This window comes from Durio zibethinus, chromosome 25 (assembly GCF_047325235.1).
Source record: "Durio zibethinus cultivar Kanyao isolate XHJ-2024 chromosome 25, ASM4732523v1, whole genome shotgun sequence".
Lineage (NCBI taxonomy): Eukaryota > Viridiplantae > Streptophyta > Magnoliopsida > Malvales > Malvaceae > Durio > Durio zibethinus.
Window position 1 is genome coordinate 12,100,799 of NC_143186.1, and position 12,103 is coordinate 12,112,901.

A 12,103-nucleotide genomic window follows, 5' to 3' on the forward strand; every position below is an offset into this window, starting at 1 on the left:
GTGTGAGTATACATATAATACTGCCAATTTAGTATGAGAGTTTTGTTATTCCCGGCATACCCTATAACATTTTTTAAATTCTAGCCCATAAAAGGCCCATTTACACACAATAATATATATAATACTTAATTATCATATAATTTTTTGGGGGTTTATTACATCTCAAAGGGCACCATGTTTTAATAATTTCTAAATCACTGATACATATTGCTCTTGATTTTTGGCTTAAATAAAAAAAATCTTGAATTAAAATTAAATAATTCTAAGATTTAATTTTAATCCTTAATTTTTCTATTGTTTATTTAAATATTTATATCCCAATTTGATCCCACGTATATATAAGATTATTATATAAACGGGGTTACAAAAAATAAATAATTATGAAATTTAAAAGTAGTATATCAGTATCTGTATATATAATAAAATTTTGAGACAATATTGTATAACTTAAGTAGTTACTTACAAAATATTCTCAGGACCAAGTGATGTGGTTGTCGTTGAATTCTCACTATCTTTAGTTGCCATTTCGAGAGAAAGTAGAAAAGGCTTGGCAGGCATTTCAAGGAGCCTAACTTCACTTTCGAGCATATCCGGGACTTTGCTCATTGAAGGATGATTTGCGGGCTTCATCTGTTTTCACCAAAAGACAACTATCAACATTTTTCTCATAATTTTGTTTTCACTTTCTGTCACATATCCAACCTCTATGTCATCTCCTTGATCAAGTTGATCATAAATCCATAATGGAAAATAAATTTGACTGGAATGTTCTGCAAATGGATTCATGTTCTTCCTCCTTCCCACCATTTCAATTAACATCATTCCAAAACTACAAACATCTGTTTTACATGAAATGCCTCCAAGGTTTTTGTAAAACAACTCAGGAGCAATGTACCCTAGTCTACCTCGTGCGATGCTGTCATCCACTGAATACAATTTTGCGAGGACAAAATCTGAAACTTTGAAAGTAAACTTCTCATCCAGAAGAATGTTATGTGGCTTGATATCAAAATGTAGAATTTGCATTTCACAACCTCTATGCAAATATTCAATACCTCGAGCCACTCCCAAAGCAATTTCAAACGTTCTTTGTCAATTAAAAGTGTTATTGTCATTTGAAAATATGATTTTATCTGAGGATCCATTTATCATAAAATCATATACAAGTCCTGTTTCGATCCCTCCAAACAAAATCCAATAAGTTGCACCACATTAACATGATGTATCCTTCCAATAGTTGCAACTTCAGTAATGAAATCTTGGCCATCCGCTTTCAATTTGCTTAGCAATTTTATTGCAACAAGTTGGCCGCTTGGAAGTTTTCCTTTAAACACGGAACCATAGCCTTCTTGACTTAATTTAAGTTTCTTTTATTTCGCAGAACATAATTTTTAAAATATAATTTTTGGAAAATATCTATATTTTTTAAATTGAAAGAGATTTTTTATTATTTGGATGAGTTAATGAAAAATATTTTTTATTATTCGATTATTTTTAAAAAAAATATGTTTTTTTAAATAATATTAATATAACTAGTAAAATATTAAAAATTATTTATTATTAAAATATAATAAAATTATTAATAATAATCCATCTTGTGAGCAAATTTGTGAGGCTGGCTATTTAATCGAAAAGGATATCAAATAGTAATATTTCCACGGAAAGTTGAGCCACAGTGCTTGCGTCTCGCGACGCAAGCATTGGGGAATAGAGAGAAAGCAAGGGCAAGGAGGCAAAACAATGGAAGTTTCGGTCTTAGCATCCTAAAATTTTAGAGGAATTGGAGACAAGGATATTAGCAAAGACCAACTAGTTCAGCTCAGGCAAGAAAACAAGCATTTGGAAATTTTCTTATCATCGATAAATTGTGTGGTGCCAACAGCTACTAAGAAATGTATCAAACTGAGCCTTCATTTTGAAAAGTCAGTCAATAAGAATATGGAAAATTTAACACAAGCCGTTCAAATTACGCATTAACTTTACACCGGCCAAAAAATTTACTTACGTCGGAGAGGGGTACATCGCTTACAAATTTTTTTATTATAATTTTATAATTATTTAATTATAATAAAATGTCATGTAAGAATTATTATTTATAAGTGTAAATTTTATATAAATTTTAAATTATAATAAATTAATTATATTATAATTATTTTAGATAAAATATCTTTATTGAAGGGTTTTAACTTGACAATAGCCCAAAAAAAAAAAAATACAACCACGTTAGAGCTTGTTTAAATTGACATCTGCTCAAGTATCTATTTTATAGGTTATATATATTTAAAAAAAATTCCAACATGGGTGTATTTGAGAATAATCTTTTATTTTCTTACTTTTAAAATGATTTTTTTTATATAAAATTGATCCAAATCTAAGGATGATATAAAAAATTTTGGAAAGACAAGGTATTTCTATTCCTAATAAGGAGTGTTTAATGGTTTGTCATATTAGTATAAAGTATAAACAAATAAAACTTTATTGTATCTTAGATGCATTTCGGTTCATTTTTGTTGCATACTATAACTAGTTTGGGTGAAATAAATCGTAAGGAAAGTGAAATTTGTAATATCTCTTGAAGTCATTTCATTTTTTTTTGTAGGTCCATAATTGCTAAACTCCAATTATTCAACAATAGGGCTACAAGAAGTGTACAAAATTCACAAGACAATCAAGTATTAACAAGCTGTATCTTATAGCTTTGTATTACATTATTTTTCTAACATTAAGTGATGTGGTTGTCCCCAGAATTCTCACCATCTTTAGTTGCCGTTTCGAGAGAAAGTAGAAAAGGCTTTGGAGGCATTTCAAGGAGTTCAACTTCACTTTCCAGCATCTTCAACACCTTGCTCATTGAAGGACGATTTGTGGGCTTCATCTGTGTGCACCAAAAGGCAACTATCAACATTTTTCTCAGAATCTTGTTTTCACTTTCTGTCACATCTTCAAGCTCCATGTCATCTCCTTGATCAAGTTGATCATAAATCCATGATGGAAGATAAATGTGACTGGAATGTTCTGCAAATGGATCCAAGTTCTTCCTCCTTCCAACCATTTCAATTAACATCATTCCAAAACTATAAACATCTGCTTTATATGAAATGCCTCCAATATCTTTGTAAAAGAACTCAGGAGCAATGTATCCTAGTGTACCTCGTATAGCTGTGAGAGAGACGATGCCATCATCTGTAGACACCCAATTTGGTCCAGGCCCGGATCAATTGGGCTTGGTCCAAATGGGTAAGCCAAATTTGTTTTTTTATTGTGTATTTTTTATTTTTATTTTTATTTTTTTATTTTTTCTCTTTTCTCTTTTATGTATTTATTATTTAATTATTATTACTATGTATTAACATATGTATATCTTTATTTATTTATTTATTTATTTTTCTGTTAATATCTATATATGTATGTTATTTCTCTAGTTATATATTTATTATTATAATTTATTTATTACTTTTTTATTTATCTTGTAGTATTTTTGATTTATCTTATTATTATTTTTAATTATCTATTTTTTTTTCCTCTTTTTTCGTGTATCTGATTTTTTTCTCGTTTATCAGATTTCTTTTTTTTTTCTCCTTTTTTTTGGGCTGAAATTGAATTCTGTTGAAGAATCCTACTGAGAATGGGGATTCAATCAGAGTCCAGATTGGATTCAAAGATTGAATCCCCGTCCAAAAAGGAGTAGGGATTGATCAGAAAGTCTTCTGATCAATCCCTATAAATAGATACAGAATACAGAAGCAAAGGACACACAGAAAATCAGTGAGCAAAAGCTACTGATTTGAGAGAAAATGGGCGTGTAGAAAATTTTTGAAGGCTAAGAAAATGTTTAGAAGGGTTCTGGAAATTAACAAAAATTTTTTGGAGATTTTTGGAGATTTTTTTCTGGGAATTTCTGAAAAATTCCAGATTCCGGTTGAATTTTTCGACGAAAGTTGCATTTTCCGACGAAAATTTCGGCCAACTTTGAAGTTTTCGGTGAGCTGCCCAGTTTTCGGTGAAGGATCCCAGAAATCGACCAACTTTTCGGTGAACTTTCGACGAAAAACCTAGATTCCGACGAGATTTTCCAGAATCCGGTGAACATTCAACCGAAGTTCTTCGGTTGTTTAGAGAGAAGCGAGAGGAAAAAGGAAGAAGAGAGAGAGAGGTGAGGAGCTTTCTGTCGAAAAACAGAGGGAAGAGCCTTATATACTCTCCCAAAACGACGTCGTTTTTGCCTTAAGTGACCTAGAGGATCCGCGCGTTTTGCCGAGATCCGACCCGACCCGAAAGTCAACCCGTTTCTTGACCCGCGCGTGTCTTCCCCTCCGAGTCGATAGTCGAGCCGAGCCGACCCGTACTCCGAGCCGCTCCAGGTTTTTTTTTTTTTTGAATTTTTTTATTTATTAGATTAGGTTTATTTAGTATTCTTTTTACCTTTATTTTATTTTTTTATTTTTGTTTTACTTTTCTTTATTTTTTTTATTTTCACTGTTATTTTGTTTTATTATTTTATTTTCTTTAAATAAAAATAAAAAAAAATATTTTTGGGGAAAAGTTGAAAGTATCAATTTTTCTTGAAAATCAAAGTTTCCAAAAATATTTTTGAGGAAAAGTTGAAAGTATCAATTTTTCTTGAAAATCAAAATTTTCAAAAAAAAATATTTTTGGGGAAAAGTTGAAAGTATCAATTTTCCTAGAAAATCAAAATTTTCAAAAAAAATATTTTTAGGGAGAAGTTGAAAGTATCAATTTTCCTTGAAAATCAAAATTTTCAAAAAAAATACTTTTAGGGAAAAGTTGAAAGTATCAATTTTCCTTAAAAATAAATTTTCAAAAAAATCAATTTTTGAGGAAAAGTTGAAAGTATCAATTTTCCTCTAAATTAAAGTTTCAAAAGAATATTTTTAGAAAAAAGTTGAAAGTATCAATTTTCGCTGCACAAGAACAATCATTCTTTTTTTCCTTTTTATTTTGATTTTGATTTTGATTTTTCTTAAAATAATCCGACGATGGAGCCTCTGCAAGTGAAACAATAGTTTTTCTTGCATACTCTTGAGGTGAGGGAATTTTTTCAATTTTCTGCTAAATGTATTAGAGTCAATTGAGAATAATTTCCAATAACTAATTACTTGGTAAAATTTTAAGGCTCATTGGATAACATTTTTTTTTTTAGCTAGTACCATCTTTTGATGGGCGTTGTGAAGGTGCTATAACCTTCCTCACACGTAACCAAACTCCCGAACCTTGTTCTGGTTAGTAGACCTGAACCTATTCTTTTGGGGACCCTTAAACTTAGGTGTTCCCTGAAAGGACAGATTCTTTAGGTGGCCAATCGCACCTAGATAAAAAAGATTGATGGCGACTCCCTTAAGTCAATGTCTAGCGATAGATCCCTGGATCTAGACGTTATGACAGCTTGGCGACTCCACTGGAGATTTTGAGAGTCAGGCCAGCAAATAATTTGTGTTATCCAAAAGCCTAATAAAATTGAATCTTTTTGTATATATGTGTTATTATTCATTCATGTTTATTTACTTTGTTAATTATGTCATTCATATGCATGTGCATAACATGAGCTCTACACCCGAGCTCCATCCCTCTAGGAGGGAGTAAAGTATCTATTGCTTTAGTGAGGTCTAATGCCTCCGCAGTGGCTAGCGAAATACTCCTACTCAAATTGAACTTTTTTTCACTTGTAGCCTGTAATGGGTGAGGATTATGGTGCCTTACTAGTCTGTGATGGACAAGGATGTAAGGAGCAATTTGAGGACCTTTAGACTTTGACCCTAAAACCGCATATAGTGAACCTTAAGAGCGCCTAACCTATAGATAGAGCCATCACTCTTCCCTTTTAGAATTGACCAAAAACATGGAATTCATCCCTCTTACTTTGTGTGATGTTTAAATTTACTTAGTTATTTATTCTTTTTCTGGGTATACTAACCGTTTTCTTATTTTTTTTTTTTACATTGGTTCATACGCATATCATAAAGTTGCATAAAGAACATTTGCTTGAAAAACGATCTTTAATAAATTTTTTTATGGACACCAATGAACGTTTAGTTTGTTCTTCATCAGTATTAACACCTTGTGGGACACCCAATGAAGTGAGGGCCCAGTCAGAAAAGACTCAACTGAAGATGAAAGATTGCTTGCCTATTGGGTATGATTCTACTCTGTCTCAAGAAACATCTATCCTCCTCAAACAGAATAATTTAAAGGATTTGGTTGATATCTGGAAGAAAATGAGTCCGTCAAGACAAGAGCAGTTTTGTCAGAAACATGGGCATATAGCACACTTTCTAGCAGTGGTTGTTGATGATCAACTAATTAGAGCTGTAACATAATTCTGGGATCCTGCATACAAGTGTTTCATCTTTAATGAAGCTGATATGACTCCCACCATAGAAGAATATTCGATCTTGTTGGGTTTGCATCTCAAGACTCCTGACAAGATATATGTCAAAAAACATAAGTCAGGATTTCGTAAAAATCTGGCTCAACTCATGGGGATAGACAAGGAAGTTGTGGATTCTCATACAAAGAAGAAACAAGAACAAGTTTGCCTACCTTGAAAGTTTTTTCATGAGTTTCTGATGCAACATGCCAATGAAGAACGGGGTTAGACATATTTACCTTGGCTATATACGGACTGGTAATCTTTCTAAAGGTTTTGGGACATATTGAGATAGCGATGGTTGATTTCTTCGAGAGTATGATCAATGGCTGTAATCCTTCAACGGTAATATTAGCAGAGACTATCAGATCTTTGAGTTATTGTCGTCGGAATGGAGGACGTTTCATAGGTTGCATACAGTTATTGTACTTATGGATGAAAAGCCATTTTGAACAAGAAAATGGTGCTTTCTCGAAGCTTTATATCCGTAATCATTTTTCGATCAAGAAATTCTGCGAAAGTGAGTGGTCAAAGCGGAAGTCTAAACAAGAATGGATAACTTTCCTTCAAGAGTTGAAAAGCGCCAGGGTGAGATGGTTGGCCCCATAGATGAATCGTGAGCCTATGTTATACCAATGTGGAGATAGTATAGTGGTCCCACTTTTGGGTCTATGGGGAGTGACGAATTATGCACCACTCCTAGTGAGAAGGCAATTTGAGGGAGAACAGTTAATTCCTATGACTTATGGGCTTCATCAGTTAGACTTCTCTTATAGTGAGCCTAAAACATTTTAGAGGATGAATGAGATGATTAAAGCATGAAAAAATCCTCGAAGAGTGAGTCCTAGACCGTTCACTGATAAAGTCACCCCAGGGTACTTGGTCTGGAGAACAAAAAGAAAACAAGAAATGGTATTCACTTATGAAATCTCTCAACTACCAACAGAAGAAAAACTTGAAGAGACACCATCAGAATTAGAGCTGGCAACAAAAGAATTTGATTCTGAAAAGAGCAAGTTAAAGCAAGAGATTCAGAAGCTTCAAGAAGAAAAAGCCCAGTGGAAAGGTAGAGCCGAAAGTTATGAAGTTAAAGTTCACAAGATTGCTAGAGAACATGATACAACTATTGAAGATCTAGCAAAGTTATACCAGGAACATAAAAGGTTATGTGTGAGAGAAAGAGCCAAAGAGATAACCATTGTCGAGCTGACTGAGGAAAATACAAGACTGAAGCAAGAGTATGCCAAATTAGAAGAAGAAAGTACCGAAGCACAGGCAAAAATTAACATGCTAAACAATTATTTGAGCAAGCTAAGTCAAAGGTTGAAAGAACAAGGAGACCACATTGCTGCATTGGTTAGAGAACATAGAGAATTATCATACCAAGTCTGGTGTGGTAAAAGAGAGAACTTAGGAAGGTAGAAATACATTGAGCACTTAACAACCCAAATCCATAAAGGGGTATGTAAGGCAAGAGAGATGATGGAAGAGACAGAGGCATTAAGACAAGTGGTGGCCCCAGTAGGAGAACATGGACAGCGTCTGTTGAACTTCATAGAAGAAGCCAAGGCCCAGTATGAACAGATCAAACAATTTTATGGCTATAATTCTAGGATAATAAACTCAATATAGATCAAAGTTTTTTTTGGAATAAATGAAATTTTTTAGTTGAATACCGTTTTAAGGTAAATGTTCTTTGCATACATGCATTTTTCATTCATTGCATTCTCATTCATTACACTTAACAAAGTAACCATGTGATGATCATACAAATTTACTAATTCTAAGATATAGTACTCAAGGTTCCAGGATAGCTCCATCTAGCGAAAACCCTGCCCATCGATACAACATAAGATCCAGAGCAAGGCAAATGGAGCCAAAAAATTCCCATAGATTTGAAAAGATAGAAAAAATACAGGAGAAGATTGAAAGTGAGCTAAGCAAGATTCTGAAGGCTCTTAATAACATGAATAAAAGAAAATGAGTTGAAAAAAAACAAGCCAGCAAGTTCCCCCATTACAAGAAGTGGTTGACCCTTTGTATCTTCTAAGTTTTGGCCCACCTCAAGCCCAGTCTACTCAAGGGGTCCCACCACAACACTTCATATATTCGACATATCTTGGAATGCCATCAGCTTTCAACCCAGGGTAGTATAACAGCTATGTAAATCCTATCTTCACTGAAAAGGTAGCAGAACCAATTTCTGATCTAGATGATTTAAAAGAGAAGAAGAAAGAAAAGATAACAGTGGAAGTTCAGAAAAGCTTCAAGATTAGCATGCTAGAGCAAAGACTACGGGCTGTGAAAAGATTTAGCTTTTATGGGTCAGTTGATACTGCTGGGCTCTGTTTAGTTCCTGATATGGTTATTCTTCATAAGTTTAAAGTATCAAAATTTAAAAAATATGATGGTACAAAGTGTCCCAAAACCCACATCACCATGTATTACAGGAAGATGGCAGCTCATGCACATGATGAAAAACTCTTGATGCATATTTTTCAGGATAATCTTACTGGCTCTACGGCTAGATGGTATGTTCAGCTGGACAGAACTCGCATTCGCTCTTGGAGCGATATGGCATATGACTTTATCGGTCAATATCGACATATTATCGATTTGGCCCCTGATCGTTTGTCTTTACAGAATCTGGAGAAAAAGGTAAACGAGTCTTTTAAAGAATATGCCCAGAGGTGGAGGGATGTTGCTTCTCAGGTAAAACCTCCTCTGATTGAGAAAAAAACTATAGTGTTGTTTGTTAGCACTTTAAAACCTCCCTATTATGAAAAGATGATAGGAAATGCAACGAAAAATTTTACTGATATGGTAATCTCGAGAGAAATCATTGAGAGTGCCATCAAGAATGGCAAGCTAAAAAGAAATGAAGCATCTAGCAAAAGAGTCCCGAAGAAAAAAAAAATTGAAGCTCAGGCTGTGAGCTTTGATAGACAGCAACTTAGAGGTTATTCACCTTACCCACCACCAGAATATCTGCTATATCACCCCGTTGTAAATAACACTTCCTTTCACTTATACCAACCATTTACACAACCACCATACCCCCAAACATATCAAACCCATCATAGACCCCAAAATACCATGTACAGTCCTAACATTCAACCTACCCCAAGACCTTAAAATCGCCCAACTAACCCCATTGGTGGCTCGCGGGAGTAACAAACCACTCGTGAGAAACTCATTTTTGACCCAATTCTAATGACTTATACGAAATTATATAAGGAGCTCTACAACAGTCATTTGATTGCCCCAAGTAAATTGGAACCCCTCAAGCCACCTTACCCTAAGTGGTATGATCCCACCACCCACTGTGATTACCATTATGGGATTGCTGGTCACTCTACCAAAAATTGCACTACCCTGAAACATAAAGTGCAACGGTTGATCAAGGATGGGATGATTTGCTTTGATACTGGAGGGATGACTGCGTCGAATGTTAGTGGTAATCCTTTGCCGGATCATAATGTGAATGCTATAGGTGAAGAACAGGAGTGTCATATGAAGAAGAAAGTGGCAAATATTAAGACACCTCTCAGCCAACTGTTCGATGTTTTACGAAAAGCAGACATGATATAACTGGTAAGTCCACACAGCTATCATGGAGCATATATAGCTGGTACTAGTTGTAAGTATCATAATGGATCAATGGGCCATTCCATTGAGACCTGTGAGTAGTTTCACTAAGAGGTGCAAAAACTCTTAGATTCATATCAGATGGAGATCTATGAAGAAAAAGAAGACTTGAAGAATGTTGAGGTGCACATGACTGATAGGCTTGTAAAGCTGTTTCCAAAACCAGTGACAATTCAGTGTGGGAACAAACCAAAGTCAGTCATAGATAAACTCATCTCCAGGCTGGTAACTTTTAAAGTCTCGACTTTTTTTTCCTACAAAGATGATAAAGCTGTACCCTGGAGATATGGCTGTGACACTCTAGTTCAGGGACAGAAAGAAGAGGTCTCCAAAGTCGATGCTTCCATTATTACTGGTGTAGGAGGCATTACTCGAAGTAGGAGATGTTACACTTCAGAAATGCTAGAGAAAGCTAGAAGGGAGAAGGCTAAAAAAGGAGAAAGATGAAATAATCCTGAAATAGAACCTGAAAAAGATCAGTCGAAGCCAATATCAGAAATAGAGGTTTATGAATTCCTAAAGCTGGTAAAACATAGTGAGTATTCAGTTGTGGAATAGTTGAATAAAATGTCAGCTCGAACTCATTATTATCATTGTTGCTGAACTCAGAGCCACACCGAAATGCCCTACTGAAAGTGTTGAATTAGGCATACGTGGCACATAATGTATCTGTTGAATATGTGAACCACCTGGCTGGAAATTTAGTCATGCCAAATCACATTTCATTCAGCGATGATGAGATTCTTTTGAAGGGAAAAAGAAATGCCAAGGCTCTATATATCACAGTCAAGTGCAAGAGCCATATTATAGCCAAGGTCCTTATCGATAATGGCTCTGCTATCAACGTCATACCTATGTCAACTTTGGCAAGGCTACCCATTGATTATTCTCATATGAGGGATAGTGAGATGATTGTGAGAGCCTTTGATGGGACCAGAAAAGAAGTCCTGAAGGATATTGAAATGTCTTTACAAATTGGGCCATGCACCTTCAATATAAAATTTTAAGTGATGGATATCTCTCCATCCTACAGCTATCTGTTAGAAAGACCATGGATTCACATGGCAGGAGCTGTGCCTTCTACTTTGCACTAGAAGATCAAGTTCAATGTAGAAGGTCAATTGGTAGTGGTAGTTGGGGAGGAAGACATGCTAGTGACCCAACCATTGAACACTCCATACGTAGAGGCTGTCGAAGAAGCATTGGAATGCTCCTATCGATCTTTTGAATTGGTCAATTTTGTAGGTGAAAAATTTTAAAATTAACCTTTTTCAAAAATAGTGGTGAGCCAAGTCATCAACAAGGGTTGGTATCCAGGACTTAGGCTAGGCAAAAACTTGCAGGGAATTAAAGAGCCTCCGATAACAATAGACAATAACGACAGGGTAGGCCTAGGCTATGAGATGGCAGAGTGGGAAGTCAAAAGAAGGCCATCAAGAAAGACAGCAAGACTGATGTTTATCCCACATTTATATGAAACCTTCAAACTTGGAGGATTCATGTACCCATATGCAAGAAAAAGTGTGGAAGACGATTTTGCCCAGTTAGCCATTAATGCTGTTGAAGATGAAGTGGGGATTAATCAAGAGGAGTGGGTTCGCCTTTGTCCACCAGATTTTGAGCTTAATAATTGAAGTGCCATCGAGATGCCTTTGACTTTTGATTTAGATGCAATGTAATTGTAACATCCCAATAGCTATTGCCCAAGGCATTGGGGTGATCTTTTTTGTTCGGGCCATTCATCATTTATTATTTTTAATAAAAATTAGGAAGTATGCATTTTCATTCATTTCTTCTTGTGTCTTCATTATTTTCATCTCTCCAATCACATCTTGCCAACATATCCCATTTCATTCAATTGCAGGTCTTTAAATGAACATGAAGATAATCATGATAACAATCAAGAGGTTAGCTTTGAGAATTCAATTAACACTGATGAACTTGACAATGAAGAAAATTTTAAAGAATATGTTATGCCTCCGGACCTAATGAGGATGATTGAATAAGAGAATAAGCCAATTGAGCCTCATCAGGAGGTAGTGGACTTAGTGAATCTGGGAGATGAAAAAA

At 34.9% G+C, this 12,103-nt stretch overlaps 1 pseudogene; it reads right to left on the bottom strand.

Annotated features, from left to right (window-relative positions):
- Window positions 1-636: 636 nt before the first annotated feature.
- LOC111276308 (rust resistance kinase Lr10 pseudogene) lies at window positions 637-3,052 on the bottom strand (annotated as a pseudogene).
- Between the last annotated feature and the right edge of the window lie 9,051 nt (window positions 3,053-12,103).